This window comes from Mesocricetus auratus, unplaced genomic scaffold, assembly GCF_017639785.1.
Source record: "Mesocricetus auratus isolate SY011 unplaced genomic scaffold, BCM_Maur_2.0 Super-Scaffold_100018, whole genome shotgun sequence".
Classification (NCBI taxonomy): Eukaryota; Metazoa; Chordata; class Mammalia; order Rodentia; family Cricetidae; genus Mesocricetus; species Mesocricetus auratus.
The window spans coordinates 14064434-14081893 of record NW_024429199.1 but is presented as its reverse complement, the minus strand read 5'-3'; positions in this window follow the sequence as shown (position 1 = coordinate 14081893).

The window sequence follows — 17460 nt, the reverse complement described above, 5'->3', positions numbered from 1 at the left end:
GAAAGAACATTAGTTAAAACAATACTAAAATGTCATTTCAACAAGAGCAAAAAAATCTCTCTTGTTCTTTGTTGATGTATGAAAAATATCAATGACAAAAATCTTCCAGGAAACTTTGTCTCCAAAGAATAATAATAATAATAATAATAATAATAATAATAATAATGACAACAAAAACAAAACAAAAATGAGAGACTTGGTAAAGCTCAGAGATGGTAAGATTAAAGAGCTAAATCTTGGGGTTACTGCTGTCTTTCAAATTCTTTGCATTTATACTACAAATGACCTGTGTTTCCATCACATTTTTTGTGGACATATGAAGTAATAATGTAGTCAAACCAACAACTGCTGTTTTATTACACTATTTTTAATGAATGTTACTTTATAAATTCTTATTAAGCATTTAAGTCAGGTTGCTAAACAATTGAAACAACTATGATTTTCATTAGAAAGCTTTTGCAGTATTTGGTGTATGAGTCAATAAAGATAAATGGAAAATTATCAAAATGAGTTTATTGAAAAGATGAATTTTTTAATTAATTGCTTATTCAGAGCTTAGGTCCAAAGGCTAAGAACCAGATGGTGTTTTAGTTGAAACTGGGAAGCATATGACCTTAATTAACTGGATCCTACATTCATATATTTATCCTGTGGTGTGTGTGTGTGTGTGTGTGTGTGTGCGCGCGCGTGAGTGTGTACATGTGGATATGTATGAATGTGTACAACAAGGACAACCCTTAGTTTTCACAATGGTAAAACAGTTTGGGGACTACATCTCTAAAGTCACAGTAAAGCAGAAATCAAGTAATGATCTGTAACTAAGTGGATAACTGTCTGTCATATTGTTATGCTTAATATTTATAAAATACACATACTTATGTAATAAATATATCTTGTTAATAAGATTTTACAGTCTTTCTGCTTAACTAATCAAAATAGTTTCCCCTATGATTTATAACATAAAGCCAGTGAAGGTGGTGGGATGGATAGTACTTGCACGGCCCCCTTTTTCTGTTCTGGCAGGTGGTCCAGCTACAGAATAAGATTTGACAGAGCCCTAATAGTGTGTTCTCAGGATATTTCCACATTGTGCGCCCAGGGTAACAAATGTACAACAGAAAGCACAGACTTATTGAAAACATCGATGAATAAACTACCTATTTTATAGGGCCATTTAAAAATGACAGCAAGTTTTCAGGTTAAGTATTCAACATTGCTATCCTAGCCCAAGTTAAGCCTCCATGTTAATTTGTTTATGGGATTAAGAGTTGGAGGCTATATGTGTAGCTCAGAGAAAAGTTTATAAAGTAATTATAGATGAGGGTAAGGGCATTTGCTGATGTCTACATACTGGGTAGGTGTGGGGTACAGGCCTTTAATCCCAGAATTTGATAGGCACAGGCAAGCAGATCTCTATGGGTACAAAGCCTAGGCCAGCCAATGCTACACAGTGAGACTGTTTGTTTGTTTGTTTGAAATTCTACTACTAAATTCTGGGTAAAATAGCCAGAAGGATTTCTGTATGTTAGTTATCTAAGTTTTTCTTATAAGAAATACTTAGTGTCTAATTTTTTCCATCTCTAGTTCTTTTTATCCCTCTCTGGCTTCTTCCCTCCTCTGTTTTCCTTTCTCTTTTGTATTTATTTACAATAGAACTTTACAATTAAAAGTTCTGTTCAGGAGCAAAATTAAAATGGCACCCGATCTGATTTAACATTGTTGATTTGGTGTATCAAAATAATTTAAGAACTTTGGCAGACCTCACTGAGAAAAATGTAGGCCGGGATAATTGCCCAACTCACCCTTGGACAAAAGGCTTAACATAAACATGACCCCAGAGGATGTACAAGTCCCACCCATATTCCAGCCCGACTGTCTTTGTATTATATGGCAAACTGACTTCTTCTTAATTGAGAGAACTAGTCATTAAATGAGGTCAGCAGTTGGAGAGAAAAGAAAGTTTAATTACGAAAACATGTGAAGCCTTGCACATAGTACAGTAGTTACTGAGAATCAATATAGTGGAGTCTTAAAGACTGGTTTATTAAAATTGTTATCACTGACTACACACTACATTTTAGGTACTGATCTATAAATGTATGTCATAATCATTTAATTCTTACATATCACCTCTGTTTTATAAATGATGATTGTCAATCTTAAAATAGCACAATGGCTTCTTTTTGTGCATGTTTCATGGTTATGTGGTATGCATGTCTCTCTGTCCTGTGTATTCTGGATTGCTGTGTAAAGGGAAGACTTGTCTCCACCTTAGCAGATAAGAGCGATTGCCCTGGGGAACAAGTGCACAATTCTATCCTTGTAGGTACACACCATGTCCATTGCTCCATGTGGTCAGATGCAAACTGTGGCCAGAAATTTGAGGGGTGTGAAATAGTGTCTTATTTACCTTCCAGAGTCATTAATTACTAATGTGTTAGCTGGTATATCATTATAGGTTTATTTGAAATTTTTTGTTTTACTTTTCTAGAACTTAGTTTTATTCTTTGCCCACTTTCTTTTAGTTGGATTTGTTTTTCTTGACTGTATTTACTTACACATTTTCGCTATTAATTTTCTTCTGGTTATATATAGGTTAAATATCCTTTCCCACTTCCCCCTCCTTCTTCCTTCTCTCACTCCTTATTTCTTTCTTTCCTTAACAGTGTTTTTTCATATTAAATTTTAATATGGTCAATTTGTAATCTTCTGTTTATTAGCATATGCTTCTGACCCTGAAGATATAAATATGACATCTCATCTCCCGCTTGTACCAAGTCCTCATACGTGTATGACTCTGCTTTTGGGCTTCATTTGCCCTGACCTCACCAATCCTCATGCTAAAATGGCATTGTTTCAATTGCTTTTACTTTATAGTTAGCCAAGATCAGTGGGATGACTCTCCATATCTTATTACTTTTCTTAAGTATTGCAGTTGTTTTTCTTCAATCTTTCTTATTTTTCTTTGATATTATATTTAATATTGTTGGGTCTTTTCTCAGTCTTATACATTAGAAAATTGGATTTGTTACCTTCAATAAACTGACCTTTCATGAGCCTGAGAGTAATTGAATAATTTAATAGATTAGTTTTGGGGTTTAGATTTCAATTTAGTCTTTGTGTTTTCCAGTGGTATTTTAGCATTTATTTTTGGCATCTTTTGTTAGATTTATTTCTAATATCTTGTTGCTATTACAAGTGGAAGCTTTAATAAATTTCATTTCCTAGGTGTTTGTTGTTGTTTGAGTATTTAAGCCATGATCTACACTGATTTTTTTTTCATGTTGTTTGTTGGGCAACATTGTTGACATCTTTGATTTTGCATTTGAATGTCAGATTTCTGGGGAAATAGCCATTTTGTTTTCTTTTAAATGTGTTGATACCAAACATATGAAAGATATTTTGTTATCCATCATCCATTTATCATGTATTCTTGGCTTATAGAGCAACTAGGACATCTAATACACCATTCTGCAGACAATGTTACTAATATAGTATTAATAGGAAATATCTTTTCCTGTAGTCCTAAAACTGAAGTTATGTTATCTAGTGTCATGTTTCTACAGTTGAGTAAGAATTTTTCTTCTGATTTGGAATAGTACAGGATTGATTCAACAACAAATGACCTTAATAGTTGAGTGGATTACCAAGAAAGGTATGAGATCTCCTTACACTATTTCTCCTTTAGGAGGTCACCCTGGCTTTGATACCCCCCATTCTCTCAAGGAGTTAAAACACTCAGAGAAATTTTTTATTTGTGATCCCAACATGATATCTTCTTTTTTAAATTTAATTAGAAACAAGCTTGCTTCACATGTCAATCCCAGCTCCCTCTTTCACCCCTCCTCCCCCACCGCCAATCAACTCTCCCAACCCCCCACCCAATCTCCTTTCCACTCCCCAGGGAGGATGAGACCCTCCATGAGGGATATACAAAGTCTGTCATATCATCCCGGGCAGGGCCTAGGCCCTCCCCCACGTGTGTAGGCTGAGAGAGCATCCCTCCATGTGGAATGGGCTCCCAAATTCCATTTGTTTGCCAGGGATAAATACTGATCTACTACCCAAAGCCCCATAGATTGCCAAGACTTCTTTGCTGATACCCAAATTTAGGGCATATGGATCAGTTACATGCTGGGCTCTCAGTCATCAGTCTGGGGTCCATGAGCTCCCCCTTATTCAGGTCAGCTGTTTCTGTGAGTTTCACCAGCCTAGTCTTGATTCCTTTGCTCATCCCTTCTACCTCTCTGCAACTGGGTTCCAGGAGTTCAGTTCAGTGTTTAGATTAGGGTGTCGGCCTCTGCTTCCATCAGCCACTGGATGAAGGCTCTAGAATGGCACATAAGGTTGTCATCAATCTCATTATCAGGGAAGGGCATTTAGGTAACCTCTCCACTATTTCTTTTATTTATTTATTTATTTGTTTGTTTATTTATTGGTTGTTCAAGTCAGGGTTTCCCTGTATTGTTTTTGAGGCTGTCCTGGAACTCGCTCTGTAGACCAGGCTGGCCTCGAACTCACCGAGATCCACCTGCCTCTGCCTCCCGAGTGCTGGGATTAAAGGTGTGCGCCACCAACGCCCGGCTTCCACTATTTCTTAGATTGTCAGTTGGTGTCATCCTTGTAGATCTCTAGAAATCTCACTAGTGCCAGCTCTCTCCTCAAACCTATAATGACTCCTTCTATTATTGTATCTCTCATCCTGCTCTCCTCTATTCTTCCCCCAACTCAACCTTCCTGCTCCCCCATGTCCTCCTCTCCCCTCCTCTTCTCCCCCTCTCTTTATCCCAGCTCCATCTCCCCTCCCCACTCTCTCCCAATCCACTCAGGAGATCCTGTCCCTTTCCCCTTCTCCAGGGTACCATGCATATCTCTCTTAGGGTCCTCACTGTTTCCCAGGCTCTCTGGTAGTGGGATTGTAGACTGGTACTCCTCTGCTCAATGTCTAAAATCCATATATGACTGAGTACATACCATGTTTGTCTTTTTCTGACTGGGTTACCTCACTCAGGATGGTTTCTTCTAGTGCCATTCATTTGCCTGGGAATTTCAAGATTCCATTGTTTTTTTTTCCCCACTGAGTAGTACTCATTGTGTAAATGTACCACATTTTCTCTATCCACTCTTCAGTTGAGGGGCATCTGGGTTGCTTCCAGGTTCTGGCTATTACAAATAATGCTGCTATGAACATAGTTGAACAGTTGTCATTGTATGAATGTGCATCTTTTTGGTATATGCCTAAGGGTAGAATTGTTGGATATTGTGGTAGACTGATTCCCATTTTCTTGAGGAATCTCCATATTTATTTCCAAAGAGGCTGTACAAGTTGGCATTCCCACCAACAGTGGAGGAGTGTTCTCCTTTTTTCAGTCCTCTCCAATATAAGTTGTCATTGGTGTTTTTTATTTTAACCATTCTGTCAGGAGTAAGATGGTATCTCAGAGTTGTTTTGATTTGCATTTTCCTTACGGCTAATGATGTTGGACACTTTCCTAAGTGTCTATCAGCCATTTTATATTCATCTATTGAGAATTCTCTATTTAGTTCTGCACTCCACTTTTTAATTGGATTATTTGGTGCTTTGGAGACTGGATTCTTGAGTTCTTTGTAATTTTGGAAATCAGTCCTCTGTCAGATGTGGGGTTGGTGAATATATTTCCATATTCTGTGAGCTGCCATTTTGTCTTGTTGACTGTGTCTTTTGCCTTATAGAAGCTTCTCATTTTAATGAGGTCCCATTTATTAATTGTCGATCTCAGTGTCTGTGCTACTGGTGTCATATTCTTTAAGAGGTTTCCTGTACCAACTCATTCAAGGGTACTTCCCACTTTCTCTTCTAAGAGATTTGGTGTGACTGGGTTTATGTTGAGGTCTTTGATTCATTTGGACTAAAGTTTTGTACATGGTGATACATATGAATGTATCTGTAGTCTTCTACATGCTAGCATCCAGTATGCCAGCAGCATTTGTTGAAGATGCTTTCTTTTTTCCATTGTATAGTTTTTACCTTCTTTGTAAAAGATCAGGTATTCATAGATGTGTGGGTTAATATCAGGGTTTTCAATTCGATTCCATTGGTCTACCTGAGGAATCTCCATACTGATTTCCAAAGTGGCTATATGAGTGCATTCTCACCAGCAGTGGAGGTGTGTTCCCCTTTCTCCACATCCTCTCCAGCATAAAGTTGCCATTTTTTGTCACCAAATAAAGCTTCCAGTACCAGCATAGGGTTCCATCTAACTCAGTTGTTATTCAAAGCGATCCTATGAGAACCCCTAAGCAAACTAAGCTGTTGCTAAGACTATCAGTTGCTCTCCACAAAGTGTTCTCAAGACCCCCTTGCTGAAAACAACACCTACACAGTCCATTAAACATAGATAAATTGAGTTGGTGCTTATTTTGAGTCTTCCTATGTACATTTCAGCATCTTTGGTAAAAAAGTCCTCTGCATGCTGTTGAAGGAGAAATTGCTCTTAAGGATAGGTTACATGTCCAGCAGTAGATGACCAACTGAAAAAGAACTCAATGACATCTTTGGAGATTTCTTTTTTTCAAAATGCCATGCCAAGGATTTTCCTTTATTTTGCAATTTTATCTTATTATTTTTATGTTTATTTTATTTATATATTTTCTTTTTCTCTCTTTTTATTCTACAGGTCCAGATTAGTGTTTTTATGGGATTCCTACGTGTGTAATTGAATATATCTTTTATTCTTGAGCTTCTCTTGGACTCTCTTGTTTTTGTTTGTTTGTTTTGTCCAGTTCCTATGTATTAAATTTTGTTTTATCATATAATTTTATATTTTACTATCATCCATTAGATGTCTGTTCATTTTCTAATGAGAGACAGAAAAGGGTTGGGTCCAGCTGAGCAGAAAATTGGGTAGTAACTGGGAGTTGTAGAGGGAAGGGAAACCATAATCAGATATATTATGTGAAAAAATATATTTTCAATAAAAGGAAGCAAAAGACAAAAGAAATGAAGGGATAAAGGAAGAAATCAAGAACAAAACTAAATAATTTTTAAATAAATGGAAGTGGAGACTAAATATACAGGATAGAGCAAAATAGTACTGAGAAACTTTCTAGTAAATCAATGCTTACACAAAAATAATGAGGAGGATCAATCAAAGAGCCTGACAGAGGAGCTCAGGGAATAAAAACACAATGCACTACAAATTGAGAGATGGGAACAGATGTGAATAGGAGAAATATATGACATGAAGACAACAAAATCATGCAAAAATCCCAGCAAAGCACACATAAAAGAGACAAGACCTTAACTAGACTAAGACAGAAAGGAGACTCCAATAAAGGAAATCAGAGATGAAGAGACCCACAGAAGTATAAAACATCATTAGGCATTACCTTAACAAGACTAAACAATGAGGAAGATAAAGCATGAATGGACCAAAAATGTGTGATAATACATAAACAGGAATAAAGTTACTCATCAAAGAAAAGTCTAGAGTCAGAGAGTTACACTGTGAAACCTAGGGAACAATTAAAGAACTAATATTGATTCTCAATGGAAGGACAAAATCTTCCAAATATATATGAAGAGGTCCATATTATGTTGATAACAAACCAGAGACAAATGCACAGTAGATGGAAATTATAGACTGATAATTTTGAATAATATATATGCACGCTTTCCTTAAACACAAACCAAATCTAACAGTATATTGGAAATCTTTCAAGAGAAAGAGATAATGGACATTTAATTTGAATTAAAGAATTCAAATTGTCACTGCAGATCATGTGATCTTCCATATTAAAACCCTAAAAGATCCATCAAGGAAGATCTTAGAAGTGGTGAGTGAGTGAAGCCAAGTTGCAGGATACAAACTCACTACACTAGAATAATTAATATTGCTGTCTGTCAGTCAACAGCAAATGATCCGAAATAGACACAGAGAAGCAATCCTATTTATAATATCTAAGACATTATATTGGAATAAATTTAATTGAAGAAGTAAAACATCTCTTCACTGAAAATTACAAAACATCGATGAAAGAAACAGAGGTAAACATGATGAACATGTTTTTGAACTGAAAATATTTACAATGCCCATAACATTCAAAGTGATCTATAATTCAATCTCCATAAAATACCAATGCTGTTCTTCACAGAATTAAAAAATAATCCTACAATTTGGGTGGAATTCCAACCCGGCCCGTCAATATCAACATTCATCAAGATTAAAAATTACAAAGGAGGTGGTTTCAATGAAGTCAAACACATTACAAGCTGCAGTCATCAAAATGGCACAGCCTTGACAAAAATAAAGACCCTCTAGAAATGAATATATGTTCACTATGTAAAATATATTCAACTTGTTCCAGTGTCCCTCAAATTCCATTCCATATAGCATCGAATCAAAATTCAAAACCTCATAAACAATGTAAGTCAGTAAAGGTGATCTTTATGGGTGTATTTTACTCCATCTGATGAGGTCTGATACCAAATAAGCCATCTTCTGCTCAGCTCATTTGATGATATAAGTGAACAGGGTAGTGGTGATGAACCTCATTTTAAAAAACAGAAATACATAAAAGTAAAACAGAATCATTGGTTGAAAGTTTTGAAATACAACTGGGAAGGTCCCCCAGGGTATCTAAGCCCAGGAATGTTTCCCTGTGACTCTCAGGTCTCCTCTGGGCTTCTGGTTCCACATTCTTGGAAACCCTTCTCCTCACTTCTTGCCAAGAGAGTTTTGTAAGTCCAATAGCTTTTCATTTCTTAACCTCTTTTTAGAATTAATTCATCTTGCTATGATATGGCTGTCTCAGAAACCTTTGGCTTTCCCATGGCACAGGGATTTAAGCCCTTAGGCAGTTCCAAGCTCACATCCTTATGTATCCTGAAATAGCTGAGGGCCAACACTTTAAGCTTCCCAAAGTTTGTCTTTTTTATTGCAAAGGTATTTGAAGTGAATCTTTTATGCTTTATGACTAAATATCCCACTTAATTTCCCCCAAAGGTTAGAACAAAAAGTTACCTGTTGCCACACTCCACCTCTACATTCTGCCACATTTTCAGAAGCAAGAGTAAGTTTAGCAACTTTTACCGTAAATGAGATAAACTAAGCGTTTCTAAACCTTCAAATTCGGGTTCTTTTTGTGTTTAACAAATTTATCACACTTTCTGTAACTGTTAAAACCAGACAGCATTTTCATCAGCTTGCTTGGGAATATGAAACACAAGCAGTTTCTTCTTTAAAATTTCTCTCTATATAAATTCTTCATAAGTGTGATAATCTTTCTTCAATTAAAGCATAATTAAGCACCTCTCCTCAGTTTTCAGCAGTATGTTCTTGATCTTTGAGTTTCCCGAGCTGTGTGCTTAACATCTGTAGTTGAACTCACAATGTTTTTAGGCAGTCTACCTTTTATCTACCAGCTTCCTTAGACTTTTACTAAAGCTTTGAGCCTTACTTTCTGTCTAAACTTGTTATTTGCTTACATTTTGTGTATCTGCTATGTATAGCACTTCATTCCAGGTTCTAAACTCTGCATGAGTTTTCTATTGCCTTGTAACAAATACTGAGCATGAAATAACTTAAGACAGCATCTGTTTATTTTTTGAAGATCAAAAGTCTGGGAAGCTGGGGTTTATACTTAGGGTTTTCCAAAGCTGAAATTAAGAGTTTGCCTGGATAGGCTCAATTTGTAGGAGCAGAAAAGATTGTTTTTAAGCAAATTATGATTGTTGGCAGAATAAGTTGCTTGCACCTATTCTAGAACTAGGGCTCTGAGTTTCCTCATTTCTTTTCATGTAAAGTCTATTTCCTGTTCTTGCATCTTGTTTATAGTCATTCTGATTTTGTCTCTCGGTATTTAGATAGTAGATGTGAAGAAACCACCACAGGTTTGAATCTGTTTCAGTGAAAGCTTCCTAACCTTTCCCATCTGCTTGAAAACGTCTTGTATGATTCCATCTTTTCTTGCCAAATAATCTGTGTACCCTAGGTTAATTGATTTAGGTCTGTAATGACATCCTCAAATTTCTTTAAAATAATAGCTGGTTTATAAGAAAAGATTAGAAGTGTGTGTGTGTGTGTGTGTGTGTGTGTGTGTGTGTGTAGGTCTTGTCTCACTACAATTTTTACTAGAGATAGTTTTAAATCTATTTGGAAGCAAGATATACAACCATTTTTATTGAGTACAATGTTTTAAATATGTCCATGGTAAGCATCCCTAGTATATGCTTGACATGTAATTAATGTCCACAAATATCCTAAACAACAATTACTGCCTCATTGTAGACTTTGTTGAAGTTCTAACATGCCCTTAATTACTTCAAAGTTTTGGTATAATTATCAATATTCATGAACCACAATTATGAATCTACCTTTACCTGCTTGTAGTCTATAAAATTGTGCAGACTCACCTTTTTAAAAATTGCCTTTCTCAAAAGTGCTATGGTGCTAAATCTTGCATTGGTTTCATCATTCCTCTCCAAGGACAATGATAGGCACAATTTTAAATTGGAAAATACAGTAGGAGTATTTCCTTTGTGGGTGTTTAAATGCTACTCAATACTCTTATTGAAAGGGGTCTATAGTTTTAAAACAAAATTTATGTCATAGTTCCCAGCTTCTCTGCCAAATTTTGTTTTCTAATTGGGAAAAATTCTTTGATAACATTAGTGAACAAATTAGATACTTGTATATCACTTACCTTTAGTTAATTATTTCATTCCTCTGTTAAATTTCTTGAGACTACATGGTGCTGGCATTGTGCTTGGGATAGCGAATATAGCAAATGAATGGTCTCATTTGTTGTTTCTCTTTGGGATTAGTGTCTTCCAGTCAGACATGGAAGAGATAGTTACAACGAAGTATGATTATTCCTAGGGTGGGAATGCGTCAAGCTATTAGAAAGAGCAGAGTAAAGGCTGTATCAGCGTGTGTTTTAGGAAAATGGGAAAGGTTAATAGAATGATTAAAGTCTGATAGAAGGATAGGCTTTTTCTAAAGGAAACTCTTAATTTTGTGTTAATGAACAGTTACCATGGTCCTGGAACTTTTCTGCTTAGAATACAGTTATGTTCCATGTTCTAAACTCAAGCCCTAACACTTAAAGTTTAAAATGGTTATACCTAATATTTATGGTCACATAATTAAACTAGGGTAAAATATATGTTATGAAGAAAATCACGGTTACTAGACAATATATTTCCATGCTTTCTCAATTTATCTTCCTTTCTTTAGTTTTTCCCATTATAAAAACCAAGGAAAACTGTGAGGAGCCGCCCTCGCTATCGCTATTGCCGTTAGAAGATGGCGCTGACATCCACTGTCAGTTGGAGTTAACTGTCGCTGTCAGTTGGAGTTAACTGTCGCTGTCAGTTGGAGTTAACTGTCGCTGTCAGTTGGAGTTAACTGTCGCTGTCAGTTGGAGTTAACTGTCGCTGTCAGTTGGAGTTAACTGTCGCTGTCAGTTGGAGTTAACTGTCGCTGTCAGTTGGAGTTAACTGTCGCTGTCAGTTGGAGTTAACCGTTTAAACTGTGCCTCTCCCGTGACGTCATCTGGGGTGATGTGCAAACCACCAATCCCGGCTCTACACATCTCACTCGGAGCTCCTAGGCTTATATAAGGGGCTGGGTTTCTTAGCTTGGGGTCTCCCTCTAAGAAGCTGATCATCTATCTCTCAAGATGCATTAAAGCTTTACTGCAGAAGGATCCGAGTGTTCTGCGTCGTTCTTGCTGGCGAGACGGTAGCGCGGGACATCTGGTGCCGAAACCCGGGAACTCTTCAACATCGCCGGCGCCGCGGGAGACCCCTCGGAAAACGGGGCGGATTCAGAACTGCAGGGACGTAGGTTCAGAGAGGTATGCTTTATCCTGAACAACCCTTTTCTCGACTTTGGCCTTAGTTTGTCATCACCGTGGGACGGGTCAGTGGAGGCTTTGGTGCTAGTCCTGTTTGTCCTTCTCCTTCATCGTGGCTGGTGCTGACAGAACGGCGCTGTCCGTCTGGCGCTGTCCGTCTGGCGCTGTCCGTCTGGCGCTGTCCATCTGGCGCTGTCCATCTGGCGCTGTCAGTCTGGTGCTGTCAGTCTGGTGCTGTCAGTCTGGTGCTGTCAGTCTGGTAACGGAGTTGAGCGCGTTTTTAGATAAGCTGTCAGCGCGATGGGGTCGTCACAGTCAGTGGTTACAGCCTTACAGACTGTGCTAAAACAAAGAGATCTTAAAATTGCACCACGAACACTTCAAAATTTTGTGAAGGAGGTAGATAGAGTGGCACCATGGTATGCTTGTTCCGGGTCCCTCACTGTGGCCTCATGGAACAAGCTAGGTAAAGAACTAGACAGGAAGCATGCAGAAGGAGATCTCTGCTTAGGTACCAAAGCCATTTGGAAGCTAGTTAAAAACTGCTTGGAGGATGAGGCCTGTCACCCTGCTATAATAGAAAGTCAGGGAACCTTAGAGGAAGTTCAGGATAGCATGTCAGAAACTGAACGGAGTGAGAGAATGGGAGCTCGCAAAAGAAAAGACATGTCTAAGAAAAAAGGCCCTCCCCAGGAAGTTAAGAAAGGGGAGAGAAAGAAGGGAGTTATCATTCACCCCTTAACAAATCTAAGAAAAAGAAAAAGCCAGAATCTAGTCTATACCCTGCAGTAGAGCTAGAAGCCTTGGAGCTAGATAATTCTGATTCTGACACTCTGGATTCTAGCGAAGAAGGTGGTCTAGAGGAGGAGGTGGCACGGTATGAGGAAAAAAGATATCACCCTGATAGACACCGGCCACTGAAAACAAAAATGAATGTGAGGCCACCGCCTATAAATCCGGCGGGCTCACGCCCCTCAGCGCCTCCGCCATATGAGCTTCGGCTGAATACTGGTACTGACTCCTTTTTACCTTTAGAGGAACGGAGAAAAATACAAATGGCTTTTCCAGTATTCGAGAATGTGGAAGGCGGAAGAGTACATACCCCCGTAGATTACAATCAAATTAAAGAATTGGCCGAATCCGTTCGTAATTATGGGGTCAATGCTAACTTTACCACATTACAGGTGGAAAGGCTTGCTAATTTTGCCATGACTCCCACTGACTGGCAAACGACAGTGAAAGCAGTGCTTCCCAACATGGGACAATACATGGAATGGAAGGCTCTCTGGTATGATGCAGCCCAGGCACAAGCTAGAGTTAATGCCACGGCTGAAGATGAGAATCAGAGGCAGTGGACATTTGAAATGCTGACAGGTCAGGGTCAACATGCCCTTAATCAAACCAACTACATCTGGGGCGTCTATGGTCAGGTGTCGGCCGCCGCTATTAAAGCATGGAAGGCCCTCACAAAAAGGGGAGAGTCCAGTGGACACCTTACAAAGATTGTCCAAGGACCCCAAGAGCCATTTTCAGACTTTGTGGCCAGAATGACAGAGGCCGCCAGTCGCATCTTTGGTGATTCAGAACAAGCTATGCCCCTGATTGAGCAACTTGTCTATGAACAAGCAACCCAGGAATGTCGAGCGGCTATCGCCCCTCGCAAAAGCAAAGGTTTACAAGATTGGCTCAGAGTGTGCAGGGAGCTGGGGGACCCCTAACCAATGCAGGACTAGCTGCCGCCATTTTATAAACACACAGGCGTAGAGATTTATCTAATCGAAAAGCTTGTTTTAATTGTGGGAGAATGGGGCACCTTAAGAAAGATTGTCAAGCCCCTGAAAGAACAAGAGAATCGAAGCTTTGCTATCGTTGTGGTAAAGGTTATCATAGGGCTAGCGAATGCAGGTCAGTCCGGGATGTAAAAGGGAGGCTTCTGCCCCCTATTGAAGAATCCAAGGTACCCCAATCAAAAAACGGGTCACGGGGCCCATGGTCCCAGGGCCCTCAGAAATATGGGAACCAATTTCAGAAAAGCAATCAAGAGGAAGTAGAGGTTTCCGAGGAACCTCCGGAATGGACTTGCGTGCCGCCTCCGACTTCTTACTCATGCCCCAAATGAATGTTCAACCGGTCCCAGTCCATTCCCCTGGACCTTTGCCCCCTGCCACCATTGGGCTTATTCTGGGCCGTGGCTCCTTAACTTTACAGGGACTCATTATATATCCTGGAATTGTTGACCCATATCATAAAGAGGAGATTCAAGTTCTCTGTTCTAGCCCTCGGGGTGTATTTTCTATAAAGCAGGGAGATAGAATTGCACAACTGGTGTTGCTGCCCTCCCTCGGGGATGGAGAAACCTACACTTTACAAAAAAGGGCTATGGGATCTTCTGGAAGTGATTCAGCCTATCTGGCTATACCCCTAAATGAGAGACCTACAATAAAATTGTTAATTAATGGAAAAGAATTTGAAGGGATAATGGATTCGGGAGCAGACAAAAGCATTATTTCACTCCATTGGTGGCCGAAGTCTTGGCCCACTGTTGTTTCATCTCATTCTCTACAAGGTCTTGGATACCAGTCCTCTCCTGCCATCAGTGCCTCAGCCTTAACCTGGCGGGATGCTGAAGGCAAACAGGGATGTTTTACCCCCTATGTGTTGCCACTCCCTGTAAATTTATGGGGACGAGATGTGTTACAAGCCATGGGCATGACCCTAACTAATGAATACTCCCCCAGGCATCAGCCATTATGGCAAAGATGGGGTATACAAATGGTAGAGGCTTGGGTAGGCAAGAACAAGGCAGAATAAAACCCATTACACAACACGGAAATCGGGGTAGAAAAGGACTGGGTTTTATTTAGGGGCCGTTGAGGCTTCACGACCCATACCATGGAAAACAGAGGAGCCGTTATGGGTCTCTCAATGGCCTCTATCCTCTGAAAAATTAGAGGCTGTCACAAGATTAGTGCAAGAACAGGAACGGCTGGGGCATCTAGAGCCTTCTACCTCCCCATGGAATACACCAATTTTTGTTATTAAGAAGAAATCTGGGAAGTGGAGATTACTCCACGACCTGCGGGCCATTAACAATCAGATGCATCTTTTTGGCCCTGTTCAAAGAGGCCTTCCTTTGCTTTCTGCACTTCCTCAAGATTGGAAGCTTATTATTATAGATATTAAGGATTGTTTCTTCTCTATTCCACTTTACCCACGGGATAGACCAAGGTTTGCCTTCACTATCCCTTCTCTTAATCATATGGAACCAGACAAGAGATTTCAGTGGAAGGTACTGCCGCAAGGCATGGCCAATAGCCCAACAATATGTCAGCTATATGTGCAGGAGGCTTTGGAGCCAATTAGGAAGCAATTTACATCTTTAATCGTTATCCATTATATGGACGATATTCTTATTTGTCACAAAGAGTTAGATGTTTTACAAAAGGCTTTTCCCATGCTGGTGGCTGAATTAAAACAGTGGGGATTAGAGATTGCCTCAGAAAAGGTTCAAATTGCAGATACAGGCCTCTTTTTGGGCTCAAAGATTACTCCCAAAAATATAGTTCCTCAGAAAATAGAAATTCGCAAAGACCACTTACAAACATTAAATGATTTTCAGAAACTTCTGGGAGATATAAATTGGTTGAGGCCCTTTTTAAAAATTCCATCTGCTGATCTAAAACCCCTCTTCGATCTCCTGGAGGGTGAGCCTCATATCTCCTCACCCAGAAAATTTACCCCTGCCGCCCACCGAGCCTTACAGATGGTGGAAGAGGCCTTACAGGAAGCACAATTACAACGAATTGAGGAGTCACTACCTTTTAATCTGTGTGTTTTTAAGACAGCTCAATTGCCAACTGCAGTCCTGTGGCAACATGGACCATTACTTTGGATTCATCCAAATGCTTCCCCTGCTAAGATTATTGACTGGTACCCTGATGCTGTTGCACAGCTCGCGCTCGCGGAATAAAAGCAGCTGTTACACATTTTGGCAGGGATCCTGATTCCTTGATTGTGCCTTATACTGCTGCACAAGTTCAGACCTTGGCAGCCACATCTAGTGATTGGGCAGTTTTAGTTACTTCCTTTTCAGGACAAATTGATAATCATTTTCCAAAGCATCCAATTTTACAGTTTGCCCTAAACCAGGCTATAGTGTTTCCACAAGTGACAGCTAAAGACCCACTCCCAGATGGGACTGTGGTGTACACTGATGGATCAAAAACTGGTATGGGAGCTTATGTGGTCAAGGATAGGGTTATATCTAAACAATATAATGAAACTTCACCTCAAGTTGTAGAATGTCTGATAGTACTGGAGGTTCTTGAGGCTTTTCCAGGACCCCTCAATATTGTATCAGATTCCTCTTATGTGGTTAATGCAGTTAATCTCCTTGAGATAGCTGGAATAATAAGATCCTCCAGCAGAGTTGCTAACATCTTTCAGAAGATACAAGCTGCCTTGTTAAATAGGAGATTTCCTGTTTTCATTACCCATGTCCGAGCACATTCTGGACTCCCAGGTCCCATGTCCTTAGGGAATGACTTAGCGGACAAGGCTACAAAGCTGGTGGCCGCTGCCTTGTCTACCCATGCACAAGCAGCAAAAGAATTCCATAAGCGCTTTCATGTGACGGCTGAGACCTTGCGCCGTCGTTTTGCTCTATCCAGGAAAGAGGCTAGGGAAATTGTTACTCAATGCCAGAATTGCTGCGAATTCTTACCTACTCCCCACATGGGAATAAACCCACGTGGCATTAGACCATTGCAGATGTGGCAGATGGATGTTACTCATATTCCCTCTTTTGGAAGGCTTCAATATGTTCATGTTTCTGTTGACACCTGTTCTGGCGTAATGTTTGCCACACCCCTAACAGGGGAAAAGGCCTCATATGTGATTCAACATTGCCTTGAGGCCTGGAGTGCTTGGGGAAAACCCAGAATTTTAAAAACAGACAATGGACCAGCATATACCTCTCAAAAATTCCGACAGTTTTGTCGGCAAATGGATGTTACCCATCTAACTGGCCTACCTTATAACCCTCAAGGACAGGGCATTGTGGAACGTGCCCATCGTACACTCAAATCATATCTGATTAAACAAAAGGGGAGTATTGAGGATGTTCTACCCTCGGTACCAAGAGTTGCTGTATCCATGGCACTTTTTACCCTTAATTTCTTGAACTGTGATGCCCAAGGCCACACTGCGGCTGATCGCCACAGTTTAGAGCCTGATAGGCCAAAAGAAATGGTAAAATGGAAAGATGTCTTGACTGATCTCTGGAAAGGCCCGGATCCTATTCTTATAAGATCCAGGGGAGCTGTGTGTGTTTTTCCACAGGAGGAAGAAAACCCCCTGTGGATCCCTGAAAGACTCACTCGAAGAGCTCCTTCACAACTCCAGAATAAGAAGGATGGAGGCCAAGTGGGTGATGAAGACTCTCCTACTCGGGATGATGGTTCCTAGTATGATGGGAGAGTTACGGTGGGCCATCATGTCTACCTTCCCCTACCGATGCCAGTGATGCAGAATGCCCAGGTGTTCCCTAGATTTTTCACAACTAATAGAGAGTTGGGGCTTGCCTTTTTGCCTTTAGATCCTCAGATACAGAGTTTTCAGGAT